Consider the following 12,759-nt stretch of genomic DNA (forward strand, 5'->3'; position numbering starts at 1 on the left):
GGTTGGGGTGGAGGTGTTGTAGTCATAGCCAGGACCACCCCCCTTTCCATATCATCAGCTTAAATCTCATTTTCTCAGAGAAAACTTACTGATACCCCAGACCATGTTAAGTTCTTTTGAAATATAACGTCATGACATACGGGATTTTTTCTTGTTGTTGCATTTAACAAAACCGTAATTACATTGAGGAAATATTTATTGTCTTCTATATGCTAGGACCTATTTCAGATGCTGGAAAACAGCAGTGAAAATGTGATTTTTTTAAATCCCAGGTTTTATAGGGTTGACATTCTTGCGTGGGGTGAAGAGGAGATAGACGATAAGCACATTCATACATGAATCATATAGTTATATGAGGTGATAATAAGAGCCACAGAGAAAAATAAGATGGGAAGGAAGACAGAGAATGTTGGGAGTGGGAGTTCTGCTGTTTTTAAAGGGCTGTTCAAGGAAATCCTGCTGAAAAGATGAATGAGAACACCCAACTGGAGCAAGCCCCAGGATATCAGGAGAAGAAGGAATAACAAGAAGCAATGATAATAGAGGTGAGCATTTATTAAATATTATAAGGCAGTAAATACTTTTAAAGTATAATTACATATATTCTTTGACTGCTTGAATCAGTAATAGCGAGGATGTCATCTGCTGTGTTCTGTGTTCTGTAAATGTTTGTTAGGTGAATGTGGAATCATCAGTGCCGGCTCTGCCTCTTCACCTGACATTCATCAGGTAGCTTCCATCTAAGTACACCGTCCTCTTGCTGGTAAAATCTGGCTGCCCTTGCTTTAGTTTCTTACCCTCAACCTACCCTGCAAACGGAGGCTTCCCTCAGTGGGGGTGGGCTTGGCCTGCTCAGCATTCTTCAGCAGGACAGCAGGATACCATTCCACTACAGAGATTATGTCTCTCTGTCTGGGGCACATGCTGACCTCTTCAGAAGACCAGATCCAGGAGCACTCCTCAGATTTGGACTGTGGTCAAACTCATTACCCCTGCCCACACTCACCCCAACCCCATTCTCCCCTAGCAAGCCCTGTCTCTTCGTTTAATGGACAGTGTTTGCAATCCAGAGGGAAGGTGGGTGATAATTGTTACCCATGTATGCTCATCTTAGAAAAGTTGCCTGGGTACCTTTACCAATGGGCATAGGTTTGACTTAATAAGGCTTGACTTGAAAACAAAATCTGAAAATAGCCTGGAATGTATAGGCTTGGGCCCCTGAAACTCTAAAATTAGCCGCATTCCATATCTTCAGCGCAGAATATGGTTTGGCATTGACAGAAAAAATGAAACAGTGATGGACACCACCAGTGATGTTACAGATCAGCTGACACACGGACTAAACCGAGTTTTAATTTATCCTCAGCTCACAGGAATGCAAAGAATCTGAAAGGGAGGGAGGGATATAGCTTAGTTAATAGCATCATCTTCCACCTAGCTGCCCAACCAAAGAAGCTGGGAGTCAGAGGATATGTTCACATCACTTTATTTCTAGTAGCCAACTAAATCTTTGAATCCTGTATTCACATAATCTATTTAATATAGTCTTTTATTTATTTATTTATTTATTTTGAGATAGAGTCTTACTCTGTCGCCCAGGCCGGAGTGCAGTGGCGTGATCTCGGCTCGTTGTAAACTTTGCCCCCCAGGTTCTTCTGCCTCAGCCTCTCAAGTAGCTGGTATTACAGGCCCCCACCACCATGCCTGACTAAGTTTTGTATTTTTAGTACAGATGGGGTTTTGCCATGTTGGTTGCCTAGGCTGATCTGGAACTCCTGACCTCAGGTTATCCACTTGCCTTTGCCTCCCAAAGTGCTGGGATTATAGGCATGAGCCACCACACCAATCCAATTTAATATATTCTTGAAAAAAATATTTTCCTAATGCTTTGCATCAGATTCTTATTCAACTTGCACCAAAATTATTGAATAAATTATTTATTTATTTATTATTAATTAATATATTTATTATTGAATAAATTATAACTTATTCTCAATTCAATCCATCCCTCATGATGCTTCTAAAACATAACAATAATACACACACACATGAGTTTATCTATCTCTACACATAGATACATCTACATGTCATATAAGCATATCTATGTATAAATTAACCAATCCATTCTCTCCTCTTTAAAACTTTCCTTGAATCGCTAAAACTAAACAATTTCAAAGTGGTATCCATCTGCTAGTCCAAAATTCATTTTCCAGCCACATTTTTACCATTTCTCATAAATTTTCTATATTGGAAAAATAGCCATATTGGTTATCTCGTAAGCAGAATACAATTAATTGATCCTTGACCACTGCAGGTTGCAGTGGTGCTGAAACCCCTAATTTCACTCTGTCTTTATACTTTCTTTGATTAGACCCACAGTTCCCAAACAGTGTGCTGAGGTGCCCAGGGAGTCACAGCAAATTTACTAAGATTCTGCAGGATAGTTTAAATTTTCAAGGGAAGCACAGAATATGTAATATTCCTGTGGGGTAATGTAACTTACCAGTCTCATCATTAAAACATGCAATATTTGTATTGTTGATGTTATATCTTCTTGAAATTGTGTTCCCAGCAATTGCTATTATTAAATGTATGTGAAAAGCAAAGTGGAACCAGAGATGAAGGTGGTGGTTCTCAATCTGATTCCACATTTGGGAACTTTTGCAGCAATCAGCAAGCAAAAGTTACTTAAGCAATTTGGGGTATTTAAGAGTGAAGTTAAGGCATGTTTTTTCCCTTCAATTTATATATATTATTTTTCAAATAACTACAGTTAATTATCATTATTTGCAGTAGTTATGTTCCGTAAAGTCACCTCAAACACTGAATTAGTGAATACTGGACCATTATTCCTAGGGGAAATAAAGGAGTGGTTCTTGTGAGCTTCTGACAACAGTTTCGTCAACAAACCAACACATAACCTTGCTGTATGTGAGCTTGTTTAAAAACACCTTATTTTATATATAGTGGATTTATTAATATAGAACTCTTGGCCGACAGCACAGCAGTGTAACTCCTGCCTGAATGGTGTTAGAAGCATATCTAACACGTATATGTTCTCTGTAAGGCACATCACAGCCTTCCTGTGCTTAGGGACACTAGAAAACACTTCAGTACTATGTTTTGAGTCATTTTAAACAGCAAATTCACTAACATAAAGCACAAAAAGTGAGAGAAATGAGGCACCAAACCACAGAAAGGGTACTTGCTTCAACAAGAAGACAGAACAACCCACTGCCACCTCGGATGGGAACATTGTGGCTGAAGCAACTCAGAATGTTCACTATCTTGCGCATGCCACTCAATGACTTGAAAAAGCACTGTGAGGCTTGGTCTTGGGGTTACAAACACATTGTAGCAAGTAGGCAAACAATGAGGATCCTTTGTAAGCTGTCAAAACAGATAGGTTTTAAGTTGTGCAAACTTAACTAATGAGTAAGTGGAATTACGCTATTAGACATTTCTTTTGGCTTATATGCACCTAGAAGCATTTCTGAAATGCTAAAGGGCATGGTAAACTAAGTTTGAGAAACTTTCATTTAAACTTTTCTCCTCTCCGAGTTATTTCTACCTCAATTTTCTTTCTCAACCCAATGGAGCTGTCCCTTCTTCACACTGGCCGCTTCCTCTTTTGGCTCCCATATCATAACAGCTACCTCTGTGATGAGATTGGTAACTCTCTGAAATCCAAGAAGGAATTTCCTTCTTTGGTCACCTTTATTTTTCCAGGACCATCAACCCCAACAAATTAAATTTTGCAAGCTTGTTTTCTGGTTCCTCATTGCTATCCACTTTGCATTGCCTCAGTCTTGCCCATTTTATTTCCAGGATTCCTGAATTTGGAGGAAGGAGGGAAGGGTAGGATCTCGTTTACATTTAGAAAGCTTTCATGTGCTTCAGTCCGTGCTGGGCACTGTCTGCACTTCAAGCCGTCAGTGCCTGCTTTGGGTCCTGGGGTTGGCACCGCAGTTTGAGGGTGCTGCTTGCTGCTGCCTCAGTACACCAAAGGTGCACCAAGCAGCATCCTCACCTATGGACTTCATCCTTCTTCCAAAACTACACCATTTTTATGGAAACGTGGTAGTGCCTTGGCCTCTCTCCTCCCTTGAAACAGGAAATGTGTCTGTACTGTATAAAAAAGCGTTCATCCAAAGACATTACTAAGACAAAATACAACTCACAGAGTGGAAGACAGTTGCAACATTTACAAATGAAGAGGCACAGCAGCTCTATAGAAAATAAGCAAGATTGAACAGGTGCTTCACAAAAGAGGACGTGCAAATGACCCACAAACCCAAAGTGATGTTCAACCTCTTTTGTAATCAGAGATATGAAAATTAAATATGTAATTATTTTCCATAACAGAATGACTAAAATTTAATAAAAAACTGACAATACCAATAATTAAAAATATTGTTGTGGTATTATTTCTATCATCCCAATGTGCAAGCATTGCAAAGTCCCTCAACCATAAAACATAAATACATTATGATATATCCATATGTGGAATATTATACAGTAATAAAATAAGTAAACTATAGCTACATGCAACAACATGGGTGAATCTCACAAACATAATGCTGACTGAAATAGTTCAGACACAAAATAATGCATGTTCTCTGAGCATTGCTGGATCATTTTACATTTCCACCAACAATGTATGGTGATCCATTTTCTCTGTATCCTTGCCAGCATTTGGTATTGTCCCCATTTTTAATTTTAGTTGCTCTGGTACATGTGTCCAGATATATCATCATGGTCTTAATTTGCATTTTTCTAATGGTTACTTATGTTGAACATCTGTTCATGTGCTCATTTGCCATTCATATATCTCTTCACGTTGTTAGCCAATTTTTAATTGGATTATGCTTTTAATGTTAATTTCTGAGAGTTCTTTATACAGCATAGATTAGTCTTTTGTTACATATGTAGTTCACAAATATTACTTTTTCTTTTAATTTTAACAGGGTCTTTTGTGGAGCCAAAGTTTCAAATATTGTTGTAGTCCACTGTGTCAATATTTTTCTTTTATGAATTATGTTTTTAGTGTTAAATATTAGAACTCTTCACCAAGAACTAGGTCCCAAAGATTTTCTCTGTTGGCTTCTAAAAAGTTTCACAGTTTTATGTTTACCATTTAAATCTACATTGAGGTAGGTCTGAGGCTTAGGTGTAGGTTCATGTTTTGCCACTAGATATCCAATCACTCTAGCACCGATTGTTAGAAAGACTAGCCTTCCTCCATATAAATGCTTTGATACCTTTGCTATTAGTTGGTCATAATTGTGTGGAGCTATTTTTAGGTCTTTAATCTGAACCACTGATCTAAGTGTCATTACTATCCCAATCGCACACACTTTTGATTACTGTAGCTATCTAAGTTTTAAAATTGGGTTAAGTAATTCCTCCCACTTTATTTTCAGAATAGTTTTAGTTATTTTATCCAGTTTCTTTGCCTTTCCACATAAGTTTTAAAATAATGGTATCTATGTCTACAGAAATTATTCCTGGGATTTTTGATAGGAATTTTGTTAAATCCGTTTGTCGATTTGGAGGAAATTGACTTCTTGACTCTATTGAGTCTAATCCATAAATTTGGTATGCTTCTCCATTTATTATCCACTTTGATTTCTTTCATCAGTATTTTGTAGTTTTCAGCATACAACTCCTGTGCAGATTTTAGATTTATTTCTGAGAATTTCATTTTTAAAACATTAGTTTCCACATGTTCATTGCTAGTATATAAATATATAATGTGTGCCTATATGTCAATCTTGTATCCTGCAAACTTACCAGATTCACTTATTAGTTCTATGAGATTTTGTAGATTTTGGGGGGAATTTTCCACATAGACTATCATAAAATTTGTAAATATGGGCAGTATTATTTCTTCTTTATCTGTATATCTTTTATTTCCTTTTTTTGTCTTGTTACTCTATCTAGAACTTCTAGTAGTATGTTGGATAGCAGTGTTAATAGTGAAAATCCTTGCCTTTTTCTGGTGTTAAGGGCAAATAATTTAATCTTTCACCAATATGTATGATATTAGCTATAGGTTTTTAGAAATGTTCTTTATGAAGTTGAGGAAGTTATTCTTTATTTATTGCTTTCTGACAGTATTTGTCATTAATGAGTGTTAAATTTGACAGTGTCAATTCTTTGTCAGTTGATATGATCACGTGATTTTGCTTCTTTAACCTGTTAATATGGTGGATTACATTGATTGCTTTTTGCATATTGAATCAGTCTTACATCTCTACAATAAACCCTAAGTGGTCATGACATAAAGACCTGCATTGTCTTTTAATATTGACAGTTCTATTTGCTAATATTATGTTAAGAATCGTCACATCTATATTAGTAATGGATATTGGACTATGCTTTTTGTTTTGTTTTGTATTTAGGTCTTTGATCTGAACCAAAAGAGAAGTAATTTCTTTTCTTTTATTTTTTTCAAAGATGTGGTGTAGAATGGTGTTAATTCTTTTTAAAACATCTGTTAGAATTCTCCATTCCCCTTTGAGCCTGGAGATTTTAACTGTATTAAAATTACAAATTCAATTCCTTTACAGTTGTAGGGCTATTCACATCAACTATTTCACACTGGGTGGGTTGTGGTAGTTCGTATTTTTTGAGAAATTGGTTCATTTCATCTCAATTTTCAAAATGATATGTGTAGACATCTCCATAGTACTGTATTTTTTAGTTCTAAACTTTTTTCGGGCTCTTCCTTATATCTTCAAATCTTTTATGAGACTTTTCATATTAAAAATTTGTCTTAAGTCTTTTTATAATTGGCCACCGAAGCATTTTTATGAGGGCTTCTTTGAATCCTTGTCAGATATTTCTCACATTGATGCCATCTTGGTGTTGGTGTCTATTACTTTTTCTCATTTAGTTTGAGATCTTCCTAGTGTCTTGTACAACAAGAGTTTTTTTTATTGAAACCTGATGTTTTGACTATTATAAGATTCAGGATCTTATTTAAATTCTGTGTTTCAGAAGGGCTCACCTGACACTATTCCATTGGGGAAAAGTGGATGTCAGTTGGTTACTTTCAAGGTGGTGGAAATGGCTCCGGTTCTTCACTTGGCTCTGTTGATAGCTGGGGTCAGGGTTGGACTCCCTGGGATTGCTGGGTAGGGAGAAAGTTTAGGTTCTCACCTAGGCCCCCACCCATACCACCTTGGTACCCTGGCATATTACCCTTTCTAGGTATATTAAAAATGATAGATCTGAAAGTATTACTCTGTCAACAATTAAATCATAAGGCAAGAAGGAAAATGTGAATTTAGACCAGAAGACTATTCTGGTTGACACTTTCTTGAAAGAATGAGAGCACACTTCAACAGAGAAGCCGTTGGAGATGCAAAGTCAGAAGTCATTTAGGCAGAAGAGAGGTTCTCCCTATTGACAACTTTCCTAACCCTCTTAGTTGGGTTTCCCCAGAAGTAGACCTTGAGACAAGCGTATGCTTCTTTGGAGGTGATCCCAGGAAACACTAATAGGAAGGAAAAGGAAGGCAGGCAAGGAAGACAGTCAAAAAGGAGTGTGCCGTGACACAAATGACCAACCTGGGCATTGGAGCTCTATCTTGCTGGGGTGCTGTGGGTACCAGCATGGTACACACAGTTCAGAATATGGAGGAGTTGGTGTATGGACACATTGTTTTCTGTCAGTCTTTGTTCAAGGGCTTCTTAGGGATAAAGGGGGTGTTACCAAGTCTTGGTGCTGACTGACAGGACTCCAGCTGCCAGAGAATGTTCCCTGGCACAGAGATAAAATAATGGCATTTGGGCCAGGGGCGGTGGCTCACACCTGTAATCCAGAACTTCGGGAGGCTGAGATGGGTGGATCACAAGGTCAGGAGTTCAAGACCAGCCTGGCCAGGATGGTGAAACCCTGTCTCTATTAAAATACACAAAAATTAGCCAGACATGGTGGCAGATGCCTGTAATCCCAGCTACTTGGAAGACTGAAGCAGAGAATTGCTTGGAGTTTGAAGTGAGCTGAAGTGAGCCGAGATTGCACCACTGTACTCCAGCCTGGGCAACAGAGCAAGACTATAAAGAAAGAAAGAAAGAAAGAAAGAAAGAAAGAAAGAAAGAAAGAAAGAAAGAAGGAAAGAAAGGGAGAGAGAAAAGGAGGGAGGAAGAGGAGGAGGAAGGAAGGAAGAAAGGAAGGAAGGAAGAAAAGAAAGAAAGGGAGAGAGAAAGGGAGGGAGGGAGGAAGAGGAGAATGAATGAATGAATGAAGGAAGGAAGGAATGAACGAAGGAAGGAGCGAAGGCAGATAGGCAGGTAGGCATTTGGAAGCCAGGCTGGTGCACTACAGCGGCAAAGCCTGATGAAGGGTGGGCACAGTACCACATGAGCAATGTTACCTAGAGGATATCTGTAACGCTCCACTGCCACATTTTCATAGTCAGCATAAAATACCTGGATTTAAAAAAATGCCTCTTTAATCTGCATCCTTCCTCTGTGATTTTTGTTTCTCTGTAGGGTGGGAGCACTGTTTGGGGGGAATGCTTTAGCATCTCCACTGCCCTTTGTGAGAACTTTGCCTGTCTCAGTCTTCTTCAAGAGCATCCCCCATGCTCTCAAGTACCCCACACTTCGTCTCTTTATATGGCATTGGACAAATCCATGCTGTAATGATAGCAATTGAGTGTGTTATCACTGCAGGCAGAGTTGCATTCTGAGAGGAGAATGAGGATTTAATGGCAGTTCAGGCATCTGAGCCTTTGAGAGTGGCTGCCTGTTGTGGGATGGGAGGGAGATGCCAGCTTCAATTTTTTCTGGCTTTGATAACAGACATAAGCAACTGCAAATGGGTCACCACCTACAGCTGTTCTGGAAGCAACTGTTCTGGAAGCAGTGCACCCCTGGCTTCGACTTAAGGACAAGCAGTGCCTCTCTGAAGATTTGATCAGGTAGGTGAGCAGTACAGATGATTAAATTAATACTTAGCACCTGGTGCTCTAAAGTGAATGCCTGGGAGGCAGAGCTCTATCCTTCCTGAGCCACTGAAGGCTGTGGGGAAAATCATTTAACACTTCAGTTCTTTATCTATCAAGAGACTGGAAAAGATATTGAACCACCACACTGGGGCATTGTAAGAATCAATTAAAATATAATTGTTTAATTTTTTTCCAGAATCGCATAGGATGATTTCCTTGCTGGGGACCCTATGATGTTTTGTAAGAGGGAGGTGCCATTTCTGCTCCTTGGTTGCTCCAAGCCTCAGAAACATGTAAACATACAAAGAAACCAATTTAAATGTATGGAAGACACTGTGTCCCCTATTTCATAAAGGATAAGAGCAATTTTACCCTTTCTGCATGTTTTATCTTAGTCTGAAATGTAAGATTATGGAACTGAACAATGAAAATCCTTTTAAATGACATAAGTGTATCTGTCAAAATACTCACATGGTTAGAAACATCTTACCCTATATAAGAAGTCTGAAATTTATTTAAAGATAAGGATTCTCTTTTAAATTCTCTTTATCTGCTACCTCTAGTGGCAGTAAAAAGTGACATGGCTTTTGACTTAAGAAATAAGATTCAAAGACAATCTGTGAAACCAAGCCAGGACTTTCCCCAAATCTGGCTTAGCTTGAAAGAAAATATTTTTGGATAAACACCAAACATTTTATTGAATTTTCTTTTAATGTTAGACCAAGAATTAACACAAACAGGAAGTGGGTTTTAGGTATATACCTCCTAAAGCCAAAGTTTTGAATGATTCAGCAAACCATGTTTTTTTTATATAGTATTTGTATTAGTTTTCCAAGGCTGCTGTCAAGATTGCCATGAAATTGGTGGCTTAAAATAATAGAAATCTACTTCCTTCCAATTCTGATGATCAGAGCCCCAAATGAAGCTTTTGTTAAGATCACCCCCTCTGAAGACCGTATCAGAGAGAATCCTTCCTTGCCCCTTTCAGCTTCTGGTGGCTCCAGGTATTCCTAGGTTTAGGCTGTATCACTCCAGTCTCTGCCTTCATCTTCACAAAGCATTCTCCTATATCTCTAGGTCTCTCTCTCTTTCTTCTGTGTGTCTCTTTTAGAGACACTGGTCATTGGATTTATGGCCCACCTTGATAATCTAGGGTGATTTCATCTTGCAATCCTCAATTCCATCTGCAAATACCCTTTGCCCAAACAATGTCACATTTATAGGTTCCAAAGGTTAGAACTCAAACGTATCTTTTTAGGGACCATCATTCAATCCACTTCAGCATTTTTTTTACAGATGTACTTCACAGAATTAAAGCTGTAATAATATTAAGGCTATATTGGAAAAGCAAACATCTTTTCGTTCTCTATTTATATTTTCCTTTTCCAGCATTTCTGCTCTCTGAAAATCAACATTACTAATCCACTTAAAGGTTTGCAAATTTATCTAAATGTTTCCAAATGCCTGCTGTTCTCTGCTAGTGCAAGAAGCTTCCTCCACATGGCAGGGGACAGGGCTTCAAGAATTGAAGTCACCTTCTCATTCAGTAATCTCGACAACCGCAGAGATCAGAGGCCTCTGGTCATCTCCCACCTCTGGCCAGCTTCAGACAGACCCATCAGGAGGGAAGATCTTGATTAGCAAGACCAGGTTTGTGTGACCATCCATCTCAGCCTGTGCAGGGGAGTGTGAACTGGCAAAAGCAAGAGCTAACACGATGTCTTAAAACAGGTCTCTGTTAGGAGTTCTAGAGGCAAGGATTGAGTCAGAGGCTGAAGAAAGAGTGAAGACAAAGAATATTTTGCTGGCTGACCAAAAAAAAAACAAACTTCCAAAATGGATCTATTTCTCTTTTCCACTGTTGAGGCCCCTGTTTTCTTGGCATGTCTAGACAGCCTGATGCATATTCATTTTTGTGTGTGTGACAGTAGCCACCCCAGGCCACCCCAGACTGCCCTGTTCAAATGGAATAACTGTAATGCCACACAACCCTTTCATGACTGAGTTGCCCAAAGCGCTTGTCTACACCAGAGTAGCTAAAATTATGTCTTTATCGGCTTAACTGTAAACGTCAGAGTTCACAAGCTGCATTCTGGTTGCAGACCTCTGTGTCTTGAGACTTTTCCAACGGAGGGCCAACACCTGGTGAAATTTCAGGATTCATGCTTTTCATTTCCATTCAGGTTGGAAACTGGTTGTTTTCCACAAATATCCTGGCACCCCCTACTCTTCCCTCCTCTCTCACTGTGTGGTCTCTGCATGTGGGAGCTCCCCTTCACCTTCCGCCATGAGTGGAAGCAGCCTGAAGCTCTCACCCAAAGCAGATGCTGGCGCCGTGCTTCCTGTACAGTTCGTAGAACCATGAGTCAAATAAACCTCTTTTCCTTATAAATTACCCAGCCTCAGGTAATCCTTTATAGCAACACAGATACACTAAGATGGAAGTCTTTCTGATTCCACCAAATATGGCTAAGAGTTTGGGATCACACTTTACAGACATGGCTGCTACAAGTCAACTCCTGATCTGAGGAAAACGATGGACAGATAGTTTTTCATGGCGTGGGCAAGCTACTTTACAAAATGTCTGCCGGGCGCCGGTGGCTCATGCCTGTAATCCCAGCACTTTGAGAGGCTGATGCCGATGGATCATGAGGTCAGGAGATCGAGACCATTCTAGCCAATATGGTAAAACCCTGTCTCTACTAAAAATACAAAAATTAGCCGGGCGTAGTGGCATGTGCCTGTAGTCCCAGCTACTTAGGAGGCTGAGGCAGAAGAATTGCTTGAACCCAGGAAGCGAAGGCTGCAGTGAGCCGAGATCATGCCACTGCACTCCAGCCTGGGTGACAGAACAAGATTCCACTTCAAAAAATAAATAAGTAAAAAAGTCTCTTTTATCCCATCACTCTATTAACTATGCTTATAGACGTTCTTCTTTCGAGAGTATTATTTTAATACCTAGGGGAAAAATGGGATTGAAATATTTTTAAAAGTAGATGGTTAAAAAAAGAGAACCAAAGAAGTAGATTATGATACCCTTTTCCTCCAAGATATTTGTGGAATGAGTATGTTATGATTGTTAATATCACATTTTATTGTAATTATGCGTTTGCATCCCGTGTTCCTTCAGTTGCATGGTAAGCTTTGTGAGGCCATAATTGGGCCTTAATAATCTCTATGTCTTCAGTTTTTGGCACAGAGCAAACTGAACTGGGCTTATATGTGTTATTCCAGATCAGTGATGCTCAAGCAGACCTTTTGTAGAGATGGAAATATCCTATCCTTGCACTGACTGATATGGTAGACACTAATCATAGGCGCCTCCTGAGCATGTGAAAAGTGCCTAGTGTGACTAGGCAATCCAATGCTTAGTTTTATTTATATTTAATTTATATACATGTAAATTTAAATAGCCACATATAAATCAAGGAGGATGAAAAACATTAATACACAATAAAAAATAATTTATGTTTAAGGTTTGTGGCAGAGATGATGGGTTCCCAATCTAAAACCACTCACTCACTGTGGCATGTCTCTCTTGCTTCTTCCTTGCTAACCCCAATTTTGTTTTGGTATCAGGAGGCCTGTGGTTCTCGAAAGGCTGGGCTGTCCTCCAGTTTTAAGAGTGTAAATCTTAATTGATCTAATCCAAAGGTTCTTAACCTTGGCAGCATAACAGAAATACCTTGGGGACTTTTAAACCTCCAGATGATCAGACTGCAAACCAGACCAAGAAAATCAAGATCTCTGGGGATAGGGCCCGGGCATCAGTATTTTATAAAGTGCACCAGGAGCAATGG

Source organism: Aotus nancymaae, unplaced genomic scaffold (genome assembly GCF_030222135.1).
Source record: "Aotus nancymaae isolate 86718 unplaced genomic scaffold, 86718_ANA_hifiasm-v0.15.2.pri h1tg000155l, whole genome shotgun sequence".
In the NCBI taxonomy this organism is placed as follows: Eukaryota; Metazoa; Chordata; class Mammalia; order Primates; family Aotidae; genus Aotus; species Aotus nancymaae.